This window comes from Argiope bruennichi, chromosome 1 (genome assembly GCF_947563725.1).
Source record: "Argiope bruennichi chromosome 1, qqArgBrue1.1, whole genome shotgun sequence".
NCBI classification, from domain to species: Eukaryota; Metazoa; Arthropoda; class Arachnida; order Araneae; family Araneidae; genus Argiope; species Argiope bruennichi.
In genome coordinates this window covers 149,066,369-149,080,011 of record NC_079151.1, presented here as the reverse complement: position 1 = coordinate 149,080,011, position 13,643 = coordinate 149,066,369, and positions in this window count along the sequence as shown.

The following is a 13,643-nucleotide window of genomic DNA, read 5'->3' as shown; positions in this document are numbered from 1 at the left end:
CTTCCCTCTAAGCGTGAGAAAATGCTAAAATGTGCAACTTTATAGAGTGTGCATAATTAATGAAATAAAAAGTGAGAAATGGGTCATGAAATAAGAGACCATTTTAGAATGACGTGAATATGGGATAAAGTAAGATAAAAAAAAAATTAGGAAATTAATTTGGATTTAAATTGATTTAAGAGATATTATTACACACACACACTATAAAATTTTCTAGTGTTTCTGGTCATATTTACAATATATTTGTTACATATTAAAATTATTAAAAAAAATCTACCAGCCGATCGAGTTATAAAGTTTCCTTTCTATCGGAAATGACACTTGACTGTAATCCTTCTATCCGTTGCCACACCAGTTGGCGGACGGGGGAGGAGGTAAATATTGATGGTAGTTTCCATGTCGTTGAGGCTCACGTATAACCTGGATCGACGTTGGAATTTGAGTTCGAATTTGGAACTTTTCATTCTCACAGTCGAGATATTACAACAAGCTCGTGCAACAAAAATCCACTTTTTATCTTATATTTTATAAATTTACAAAAATAAACAAAACATATGAAATTGCAGCAGCGAAAACAAACAAAACGTGATGTCACGATGCAGTTGTTGTGGTTTATAATGGCAAAATTCTACCTCTCAATTATCATGAATAACACGACGAAACGTTTCTGAAAATTAGTTGTGAAAGATTTATTTAAAAATATTTTAGATTATATAAGAAGTTTAAAATAGAAATGGACATATACTCATTTTAGATTTTTAGCGAATAAAATTCTAATTAAACATCCGAATAGAAGACATGTAATGCGATGTTTATTTTTGTGTAACGACAAAATGCTTTTCGTATTGAAGTCTAAAGTGTCAGCATTCTCACATTCTTTAATGAAAATGCATGCACGGAATATCTTTATATAAAAGAAAAATAAAACAAAAAAGAAATAGTGCCATGAACACTTTGTGTTTCAAACTGCAGAGATTGCTCCAACGATAATGTTTATTATAGTAAACATTTTGTCTTTTATTTAAGAGTGTAAAGTTCTTAAATTTTGAGAAAAGCATTCCAAGCACGATTTCCATCTGCATAAAAATCTCCATAACCTTTTCTTTATGAATATATATATATATATATATATATTAAAGAATTTTTTTTCACTTTTTGAGTACTTTATAAGAGTTTGAAAAGAGGTTTCGCTTGCGTGCATTGAAGAAGAGTCATTTTACAACGAAAATAAAAGACACTGTAATCTCTTGATTTTTCCTGCCTTGTAGAAAGTGCAAAAATTATTATTCATTTTCAAAATACTGTTTCTTGCAAAAATTCTTTCCCTTTATAAAGATGCTCTGCAAATGAAAGGACTGATGAGTGAAAGTTGATGAATGAAGAATTACTGATGTAAATTCAATTATTAATTTGCTCATACTTTTATTCTGTCATGAAGGCAAGAAGGAAAAAAATAATTAAATATGAGTTTCAGCAGATAGGCAATTTTATTTTAATTCATTTTATATATCAAATGATTCTTATTGAACAATATCGTAAAATGTGCAGAACTAATATTATGCGATAACTTCCCTACCAATATAAAATGTAAGAATTTTATAACATTTCATAATATTTTTACAGTGTTATGCAATGTTATAAAATATTATATAGCGTTGTATAATATACAATAATGAATAGTATTATTTAGTAATGGATAATATTATACAATATCTAAAATGTATTTATTAGCATAAGGTATACGGAGTAAAGTTAAACTTTGTACAGTCGTACAGCATCTTTTGGCAGTTCTTCCTAGTCTTCTTATTGTCAGGCCATTTCATTGAACTACTAAACTTAGAATGTCACAAGAAGGTGATAGTAATGATTCTTTAATTCGAAACGAAGTATCATACGATTATCACATCCAATTTTGGCAAATCTTTTTATTGATTTTCTTTAAAATTGTTAATTAATAATGCAATGAGTGAGATTTCGCTTCGAAGATTCGCAAATAGAATAAATTCTGAAAATTAAATTGAAAAGTTTGAGATTTAATTCTCAAAACCTTTTACTGCTATTTAAGTTTGATTTAATTTATGAAGGTTTAAAAAAAGGTTTAACTGTTGTTTAATCTGCATAATAGCTCTCTGAAAAATACATTTTCCTTTTAGTAAATAGTGATTTTTTTTCTCTCAACAGAATAATGTCACAGATAAATTAAATTATTCTAAATAACAAAATAATTTAAGATCATATCCATACTTTCACATAGCAATGACACGATACTATTAAACCGATACTGGACATCGTCGATGGATAGCGATGTTATAATATCACTTTAATTGCATCTCATACTATGTTATAACATGCAGCAACTAGAATAATTGTCCATTCATTTTTAAAAGAATATTAATTCGAGCCAAATAATGTCCTAAAATTAATATTTTTATTCAAACTTTTATAATACTTTTAAAAATTTGTATTTCTGAAAGTATTTGTAAACGATATTCTTTTCCAATCACATTCATCTGACAGCTGTGTGCAAGTTGGTACTACATTGCCATCGCTTTGAATCATGATCGCGATGGGCCAGAGGCAGTGCCTGATATGGGATGGGCGGGTGAGACCCACTCCCACCATTAACTTGTCATGCATGAGTGATCAGTGCAATGGCATGACCAGAAATCAATCTCCGATCATGAGCGATGAGCCTGGAGAATGAGCCTCAAACTCAGGCTGGTTCTAGTTTTGGCTCCTTGTTAAAACTACGAAACTCGTTTGTCTTATTATATCATTTGATAAAACAGAGAATAATATAGAAATTAATTTATATGGGAAAAAAAGACAAAATGAATCGAAAGAATGAGAACTTTTACACTTGGAATTTTTTTATTTAACTTTTTGCCGTTTTAGTCTATTTCCGTTTCTGCATTCTAAGAATACAGTAATAATATCAAAAATTTTGTATCTTCAGAAATTATTTTTTTTAAAAAAATACCATTATTCATTCTTAAAATTCCATATTTTGATTTATTAAAAAAAAAGGGCATGCGATGAACTAGCTACGTAATTCATATTACATAAAAATATTTCGATAAAGTAATATTAACCTTCAGTGCAATTAATAAATACGGAATAATCTGCTTGAGGCAAATTTAGGTTGAGATTATGACAATGATGTCATAATCCCAACATGATCCAACATGAAATTGCATGCAAAACATACTTAAATATTTGGAATTTTTATGGAAATATTTTTAGAACGAAGAACAAAATGGAAGGGTGTTCCAGTAAAATTTCAAAAGTTAATTTTAATTTCTTATTTTATTATATAAAATCATCATAATTTTTTTTTATATTTTTGATGCTCATTCATTCACATTAGTTGTAATTTTTAAAACAGGGAAAATTTTGCTGGTTAACACAATTATTAAAAATTGAATTCTGTTGATGGTCCTATGCATCTCCTGATTTAACTGCAATAGTTTAAAGTACCTTACTTAAAATATTAAATGCGCATTATTGAAAAAAATATATAATATAAATGTAATAAGTATTGAACTGATAGGTAGTGAATACTTTATATTTTGTAGAATCTAAAATAACTTTATTAAACGAGAAAAAAAATGGCATCGCCTGAAAAGAATTATTTTGTAACCTATTATTTTCCATAAATATTCGGGACTCCTTTAAGACTGAGGATCATTAAAGAAATTACTTTTCAAAAATCTTTTAAAGCCTTTTTATTAATATATTTTTTCACTGACACATTTATAAATTATTAAACTGACGTTAATATAATATAGATTTTTAATATTAATGGTCCATAATTGTTCTTTAAAGTATTGGTTTCAAAAGTTTTATGTGGTTTCTTTAGCTTACACTTATCGCAAAATTGGTATCAAGTAACTTATCACAAAATCGGTATCAAGTAAGCCCCACTTCAACTTTATCTTTTGAAAAGAATTTGAGCATTTAATTATCATGACTGATTTTATTTACGATTTTAATAAATAGAAACCGTTATATTAAATGCCAAAAATCATACTTAAAAATAAAAAAATGAATAATTTTACAAATTTAAATGAAGTAAGGAAAAGTGGAAAACTTTACAGACAGAGAAAGAGAATCACAAATCTTATTTTTCATTCATTTCTTAAATATTTCTGCTGTGAAATTACATTAAGTGATTCCATACGTAATCTAAAAAAATATTTCTAATTTTGCAAAATGTAGTAAATTATTAAACAGATTAATAAACATGTTTTCATTTATTGATTAAGTGATCAAGATGTTTTTTTGCTAATTAATATTAAAAATTTTCTTTATATCATAATTCTAAAAATATCATTTCTGATAGAGCCATCTAAATTTATGTTTATCTCAGCTTCAAATATAAATATACAACGAATTAAACTCTAATTCCCTCTTATCATAAAAGCTCATTCTTATACTTGCTCGGAAATATAATCCTAGACCTTCCGAATAAATAATAGAGAACATGTGATTGACAATCTCTTGAAGCAGTTTCCAATCCCAGTTTATTTATTGCTGCTATCTCCTAACCTTCCTTCGCTGGCGTGTCAACCGAGGAGACACATGGTACATATCAGAACTTCTGCCGGTTCCATTAATTCCTTACAAAATAGTCCCGTCTTTCAGCTGACAGGAGATCCTTTCTTCTGAAGAGGATAAATAGGTTTCTGAAAGGTCGCTCGGTTTGTGCAAACCATCTCCCTCTGGGCGGGAATGCACCAGTCGGAAGTTCCGCTCATTAAAACTGTCTGAGTGCATGTCTAAAGTCTGACTTCATTTAAATCGTTTCAGTTTCGAAGGCTTAAGAATTACTGACATGAAAACAACGCTGCTTATCTTTCTCGCATAAGAGAAGCTGCCTGAATCAGTGTTCAGAAGGTTCTTTCGATTATTGAAAGATCTTTATTGAAATTCTTTTTATCATTGTTAGATCTTTAAGTCACTTAAAAATGGATTTAAAGGGGCCCTTTTGACTATTAGAGTGTTTTAAGATTCTTTCGTTTTTGAGACTGAAGGAAATGAAAAGAATTGATCATCAATCAATATAGTTAATTGATTTAATATTATAAAATTATTTATTGCTTTTATATTTAAATTTGGGTATAATTTTATATTGGATTCTTAATGGTTATGCATTTATTTATTTTAGTTTTAATACCCAGAAAAAATAATGATTTAACTTTCTTTAATAAATACTAGACAGAGAAATTGTAAGGGTAATATACTATGAAAGAATTTCGATTGGGATTAACTGAAAGCATTAAAAAAAATGACATATTTTATTAATATGATAATTTGCATATCTATTTGTTTCCATACATCTAATAATTACGAATCTAATATAGTTAACAACTTACAAGAGTAGTCTATTAGAAAATGTCTCGCGTGCTCTTCAAAAACTGTATTTGAGTATTATTACTGAATGCCCGATTAACAGTGAAAAGCATCTGAAGAAACATAACAGAATGCTATCTTTGGAGATTTTTTGACAATTAATCGTAAAGACACGATTAGCACACAAATTTCTAAAAAATTAATATTTGTTTTTATATTTTGTGAGTATGTGTTTTATACATTGAAACCAAAATCTATTATAGAACTATAAATAGGATCTCAAGATCAAGTGTCACATTTCACATATTTAAGTCATTGCATCTTTGAGTGATCGCGCTAACGGGCTGCTGAAAATACAAACCGGCCGATGGTCAAGCCTTAAACAGATGTCATTCGAATCTGCTCTTAATCTGCACTGAAACTGTATGATGAATTTCACTAATGTAAGTTATTATGCATTGAAATTATAGTGCTTGCATGCAGGAAGAATTATAACCAGACGAGCACCCGACAACTTTGTGGATTTTGCTCCCAATTGCATCATATTCACACTTTAAACATCAAATCTGTGCTTTATCTATCTAGATATCTTCATTTTGCAGTTATCGTATTAAATTTTATCGAGGTAGGAGGACAGACAGACTTTCTCTGAATGGATTTCGTTCGAAATTTGATATCAGTCTACAAATTTGACGTAAAAGCGCTCTGCCAAATTTCGCCCGACCCCCTCAAAGCGTTTTTGAGTTATCGAGCTCACAATCAGATCGACAGACATCATTCTGAAAGTGCGTTTTTCAGATTCAAGGAGGTCTGAAACATGAAGCCGAAATTCGAATTTTCATTTTCGATCTGAAATATTAGGACAATACTAATACTTTCATTTTATATAATTTGTATGAAAGAGAGTAATTATTTCCATTTTTCTAAATCATATCTATTTTAATGATTGAAATTAAAATCCTATTCCTCTCATTTTAACAGCGTTAGAATTAAAAAAAATATGTAAAAATAAGATGTAATTTAGAAGACATGAATTAATATTAGACGGCTATTTGCTTTACTATATCCTTATAGAATTCCTTTTCAGAATCTCAGATAAAATATTCGATTCTTCCTGAATCCAAAGCTTAATTCGTTTTTTTTTTTTTTTTCCCCCTTCGAAAGCAACTTTTGTTGTTTTCTTTTTCAAATACTCTTAAGGCGGAAGAAAACATATTTACTCTAAGACAACTGCCTATCCTTCGTTGGAAAGAGCTGCAAGGGAATGCTCTCGAAACAGTGCGTTTGTGATCAATACATGACATCCGAAATTTGGACATAGCTCCATCAACCAATGAAAGCAACCTTTTCCATTGTCAGCGTGCTATTGGATTTTCTTCTGGCAGGAAGAAGTTGTTTGTTCCATCGTCCCTCATTCAGTTTGTGTTATTTTATTTGAGAAGAGAACGGCACATCGACAAAAATGTACTAACAAGTGAAAGCTGGGAATATGCCTACCCATACTGAGAATATTTTTAAGACATCCGCTTAAGTTGTTCGACAACCCACTGAGAACAAATCATTTGAAATAATTTGTTCTCAACATAAGAACTTTATCACATTTCACACTCTGTATTAGAGATATATGTTTTTACAATTACATTACATACCAAAATATGAAGAAGTTTGTTACAAAAACATCCCATCTGTCTTTGCTACCTTAACAATACATATAAAACAGGACGTATAAACAGAACATATAAAAAAGCTCTTACTTAACAAATCTTACATTTAAAGTGACTTGTAGGTGGCACAAGCTTGACGAAAACTAATTTTTGAAATAATATCATTTTATATTTCCTTCTTAAGCAGTAGAATGCGATTATTTTATTAATCGTAATTGTCAGCAGAGTCATTTTAAAGTTTTTAAATTATTGAGTTAAAAATTTAGTGTAATGTTTCAAGCACTCAAAGTTTTCTTCGTAGTGATTTCTTAAAAGATCCATTAACAATAAACTCTTTTTTTAAATAATGTCTTTAAAATTATTACAATTAAATTCTTATAAGGGATCTTATCTAATTCAATGATGCAGAAATGCAAATGTTTAAAGATCGCCACTGATATAAAATTTATAGAAACTTCTATGTTCCACGGCCCACAGAAGCTATAGATAGATGTATAGGTCCGAAGAAATTTCTTTATATATTTTAATCAAATATCTAAATTTTTATTTTGTAAAGGAAAAAAAAATTGTATTTCCTATTGCCAACAGTCAAACTTAGTGAAATAATTATGAATAATTACTTCATTATTAACAATTTCAAATTTGGGGTGATTATTATCGAAGAATTCTGAAAAAGATATTCTAAATCATGACAATACAATTTTATTTATTTAAACTTAATTGTTTAGTCGCCGTAATCAGTGGTAGTTTACCTCACAGGCATTAGAGGCTGCAACTTCATGGCCGGTGAGTAGTAGGAACCTTAAAATCCATTTGCCCAGGGCCGGCCATCTGGGGAGTGCGGCGTATGTTACGCAACGGAGTCCCGCGATTGAGGGCCCCAAGACCTGATCAAGAATTTAAAAAAAAAAAAGGTTCTGAATGGTAATAGCGGCATGGAAAGAAGAGAGGAAGAAATTTAACTGGAGCAATAGATGGGTTTTGAAATATACGAAGTTTATTGATATATTACAGTTTAGTGTAAGTGTGCAGCATATTATAAACATAAAGTAAGATCATTTACCACACCTACTAGGTTAAATTGCATATATTACTTTGATAATTCATATTATAAAATGTTTAATGTTGTTAGATATAATTATGTCCATGCCAAGGAAATATCCCACCGGTTGTCAAGACTCGGTTTCCAAAAATGAAATTAGCAGAAAAGAAAAAATAAATAAAAGCTAAATTTTAAAAAAGTCATGAGTAGATCTGTTTTCTTGTGTACGAAGTAATTCTGGCGATGAAATTGTTTCGACTTTAGAAGTTACAATTGAAACTTCAATTGGCGAAGAAAGTTCCGCATAAACTACACAATCTTGCAATGAAAGTGATGAAACTGTGAAAACTTTTGAAGAATTATATGTTTATACACATACGATTGAATCCGGAAATAACTATAAATGCAACCAAGTGCATATAAGTGATAAAGGTTTATGACCAAGCATTATAACTGATTAGTTTAAAATATTTTGTGTTAGAAACAGACCTGTACAAAACAAAGAAGAATTTGCTAAGAATGCTGTAGGAAGATCATTTCCCCCTAATTACTCCTTAAAAAAAAGTTCCAAACCAGTGTGAAATGCAGCTTCGCAGTTGGTTGATTTATTCAAACACGCAAGATTGTGTTTTTTTTCCCCCTGTACATTATTTTCCAGAGGAGATGAAAAATCTGCAAGATTTTTAAGTATCTATATTAAATGGAGTAGGTTATTAACTGCAACTTAATATCATGAGCGTTCTATTGGTCACTTAATTCATTTATTGCTTGGAAAGAATGACAGAAACGACTAAATTTATGTTCGACTATTGATAAAACAAATCAAGTTAATATAAATAAGGAATCGGAAAGATTTAGAAAGTTTAATCAAATTATTAAGTAAATACGACTCTGTACTTATGGATCACATAAACAGAATAATTGTGCATGACTGGAATTGTGCATGATTTAGCAAATACATCACAAAAACAAATTATTCCTGCGTTAGGAAATGACGTTTGTAATAAAATTAAAAACGACACAAAAGCGGCCACGTATTACAATATCCGAATTGATGCTACTTCTGATATTTCTCATAAAAAACAAACTTCAATCTTTACTAAGTATGCAAATATTGAAGAGAAAAGATTAAGCATAAATGTGTCATTTATAGGGTTTATTGAAGTAACTGCAGAAAAACTAGCAAAAGCTCTATTGGAAATATTAAGTGAGCTTGATTTAAATATTATGGATTGTTGTGAACAGACATACGACAACGGTAACAACATGAAAGGGAAACATAAAGGCGTACAATCTAGAATAATTTATTGCTTTAAAAACCTCAAGCAATTTATGTGCCTTGCCCATGACACTCTTTTAATTTATTAATTCATGATACCGTTTCCAGCCGTATATATTGCCATTTTTTATATTAAAACTTCTAAATTGCTTATTTTCTGCATCTACAAAAATATGGGAAATTCTACAAAAGCATTTACACAATTATCTTAAACCATTATGCAACATTTATTGGGAAGCCAAAATAGATACGGTAAAAGCAGTGTATATATAGTTTGAACAAACTTCCAACGCTTTAGAAGAATTTATTGATGCAAATAACAATAATACAGCTGTATCCGAAGCTAAAAGTCTATTGGAAATGGTATTTATTTTATGATTAATAGTATGGTTTACAATACTGCCGAAAATTAGTACTCTCAATAAACTATTTCAAGTAAAAAAATTGTTCTCGATTCGCTTTTAATTTAGTCAATAATATTAAAACTGAAATTCAAAATTTAAGAACAATATTTAACTCATTTTCAGACAAAGCAAAAGCGATAACGCGTAATGTGAATCTTTCAGAACATTTTTCTGAAAAACGAATTGGAAAAAAGACAAAAAATATAATTCGGAACAGTAGGAGATGGAATTATAGAAATCCCGATTGAGGAATTTATATGTAAATTTTCAACTCTGTCATTGATACTGTTATTGTAAAGATAGAAGATAGTAGAAATAGAAGAAAGTATTTCAAATAAATCACTGATATAAAAACTTTAGAAAAACATGAATTAGAAAAATGCTCCAAAATTATGCAACGTTTTGTAATAACGATGTATATGAGAACTTAATCCATATAATTGTTTTGCTACTGCATTTGGTTTTGAATGAAAGGGATGTAAATAACGCTACAAAACATATTGCAATATATACTAATCAATAACTATAATGATTTATTTCTAGATGTATTAACTGTGTTAAAATTTTTCTTTACATTGCCAGTTAATATAATAAATGTAAAGTGCTCTTATAGCAAAATAAAATTAATAAAGAATTGTCTTCGGTCAAAAATGTATGAATAACGCTTAAATGCACTTTCTATACTAATCATCGAAAAAGAAATTGCAAAAAGTTGTAATTTTTCTGAAGTAATTAATACCAAAAATAGAATCACGCATTAAATAAACAGTCAATAGTATAAGTGCACACATTTGCAGCCCGTTATACAGATTTTATCAAACAGCCTATTTAACAAAAGCATATTTTTGTTCTAAGAATAATCCACTTCTAATTGAACTCTACACCTACTTTATATTTTTTTTTTCAAAAAATAAACAATAGAACGGGAACAACGAAATGAAATGTAAAGTGCATAAGAATATATATTATTACATGTGCATGTGTATCATGACTTATAAATGACCCCGTGGGACACACAGGAATTGTGCATGTTATATGAAGAATGGAATAAACAAAAGACAATCACAATTTCTTAATGATACGTCAATTGCTCTAAGATGCATTGGTTTGCTAATTGCTCTCACTGATATAGTAACTAAGTTTTTTTTTAAGTATGTTCATGCTCTATCCCATGATGATGAGCTAAACGAAGAGATTCAGAAATATTCATGTAGCTCTGCTATCTGCATTGGGTATGATTGAATGAGTGTAGTATCAAAACTGTGTTCATCTCTGAAATTTTAGACTTTAATAAGAAAATGCAAACTTTAGAAATGTCAGCGTATAAAATCTTTTGAGGATATTTGCATTCGAAAAAGCCTGAAACCCATTGGTAGAAGGCTTAAGATATTGAGGAAGGTAGAGAATGCCTCATCGACAACGAGAAAATCTAATTTATGCACTTCTCGACCATCCATATATTAAGATAGTTGTTCAGATTTTTTGCTGAAAATATTACTGTTTTTGCTTTTATAAAGAGGAATTTTAGCAGAGATAGAAACTTTGAGAGAAACTGCTTGTAATGAATATAGATGGAAATGCCGAAACATTCGTATTCACTTACAAATGCAGAATCATATTTGTACAGGGCGGACCAAAAGTGCGAAAAATCTTTAAAAATTAACAAAACCCGGAAAATTTTTTTGGTTTTATTTGGTTCACGGGGTTGCTTGGCCATGGCTATAACAAAGAAATCATGATAACAGATAAAAAAATAAGTTTCTTCCATATCACCATAATGAAAAAAGAGAGTTTTCACTAAGGAAATCCACACCCGATTAAACCTCAGATGTTACACATGTATGTTTTATATATCATCCTTCATTTTCAACAATATGCTCTAATCGGAGAACCATATTTTCTGTAGGTGATCGGGGTGAGTCTGCCGGAATGTTAAAAATATGGCGCTGAAAGTTCTACTTCAGATCTGGTAGAAATGATGGTCTTTGTCGCTAGATATTGTCCTTCAAATAACCCCACAGCCAAAAATCGCATGCTCGGCGAGCGAGGAGGTCATGCTATTGAGAAATGACGGCTGATAACTCGTGTTTCTGTGAAATGCTGTATTAACCCTTAACTGGGGAGGTGAAATTTTAGGACTTAACTGCGGAGGTGCAGTCTACGAGACCGCATTTCATTTACACTCAAATTAAATTTTCTAATGAATATATTAGTATGAAAAACTTCTAATATATTTTGCAGATATTTTTCTTGATCTATAGATTTATTTTAGAAATTTTTCAAAATATATTATCATTGAAAAAAGTAAATGCGTTGGAACATACATTTTCTTCTCAAATTACATATTACAATAAATAATATTCTTGAAAAAACATATTACTATTTACTTTTTTAATCATATTTATTTTTACAGTATTTGAAGGTGTATAGAGGACAAATATAATGTAAAATTAAACAATTATATGAAAAATGAAAAAATTGACAATGTGTAAAATTGGCCCTTTTTTTATCAGCTTGTGTGACTTACATAGCACGGTTTTCTAAGGCATTTTAAACATACAGGTTAAAAACTAGTATAAAAATCAACCTATAATTTATGTTATATATATATATATCTTGGTATATTAATATATTTTATAATTTTTTTCAAAATATATTATCTCTAGAAATATTAATTATGTTTGAACATACATATAAGAATCAGTTGAATGCGAACTTTTATCGAAAAACTCTTCTGTACAATTATCCTTATCACTAAAATCACCTTCTGCTTCATTTGAAAGTGTCTGGAGCACTGCTTCATAATAGGATCAGTAAATTAGATACTATTTCGAGGCCCAAGTTTTAGCGCCATCTGCTAAGCCTTGTTTATCACTGACAGGGAGGTGCGGTCTTAGAGACTGTGCTAAAAGAAATAACTGAATTATTTTAAAAAGCATCCTCTGAAATCGGTTGAAAAAGTGCACGTGTATTGAATGTCACAAGCTACAGGGTCAATCCATTCAACTGAGCTAAAAATAGAATAGGGGTGACCGAAAATTCATCGCTAGCAGTCTCACAGACACACGTTCCCAGTTACTAGTTAACAATTGCTTTACACGACGATCAATAGGAGGTGGTGCACCATCCTGCATGAAAATGATGTCTTGAAGGCATTCAAGCTATTGAAGAGTTGGGATTACAAAATCCCCCAGCCTATCATGGTACCGTTGTCTTGTGACGAAACAGGATTGGATTAAATTTGAAGTTATCTTTTCAAATAAATATGGTACAATGATAAAGGTAGGTGTAAAACAACACCATACTGTCAGTTTTTGAGAAGGCAAGGGTTGGTCCTCGATAACGTGAGGGTTTTTTTCTGCCCAAATTCGGCATTGGTGAGTGTTAACTTGCCCATTGTGGGAAAAGTGGGCCTCATCACTCCACAGAATGTTTCATAGATAAGTTGTATTAACCACTATTCATGAAAAGGAACTGAAGTGCAAAAATTTTACTCACCCCCCCCCGTCCTTCAACAGGAGCACAGACTTAATTTTGTATGGATAAAAATGCAAAATCTTCTGTACAATATTTCGTACAGTTGAATACATCATATCCAGAATACAGGAAACAGCTGGTAAATTCACACTATTATGCGGTGACGGACTGCTGGCTTCAACAAGCGCGATCGCAACATTTCGATACTAGAAGACGGTATTTTTTTCGTCCTCTACCTAGAAGAATGCCAAGTAGCCGGTTTTTTTCAAATTTCTGCATCATCTTTCGTAGGGCATCTAGAGACATTGAACCTCTTCATGTCTACTTCATACTACAAAATTCCTTTGAAGCTGCAACGGAGTTTTGTTGGATCTGGTAGAACAACTTCACCAGTAGCGCTTTTTCTTGCAAAGTAGGCATGACGA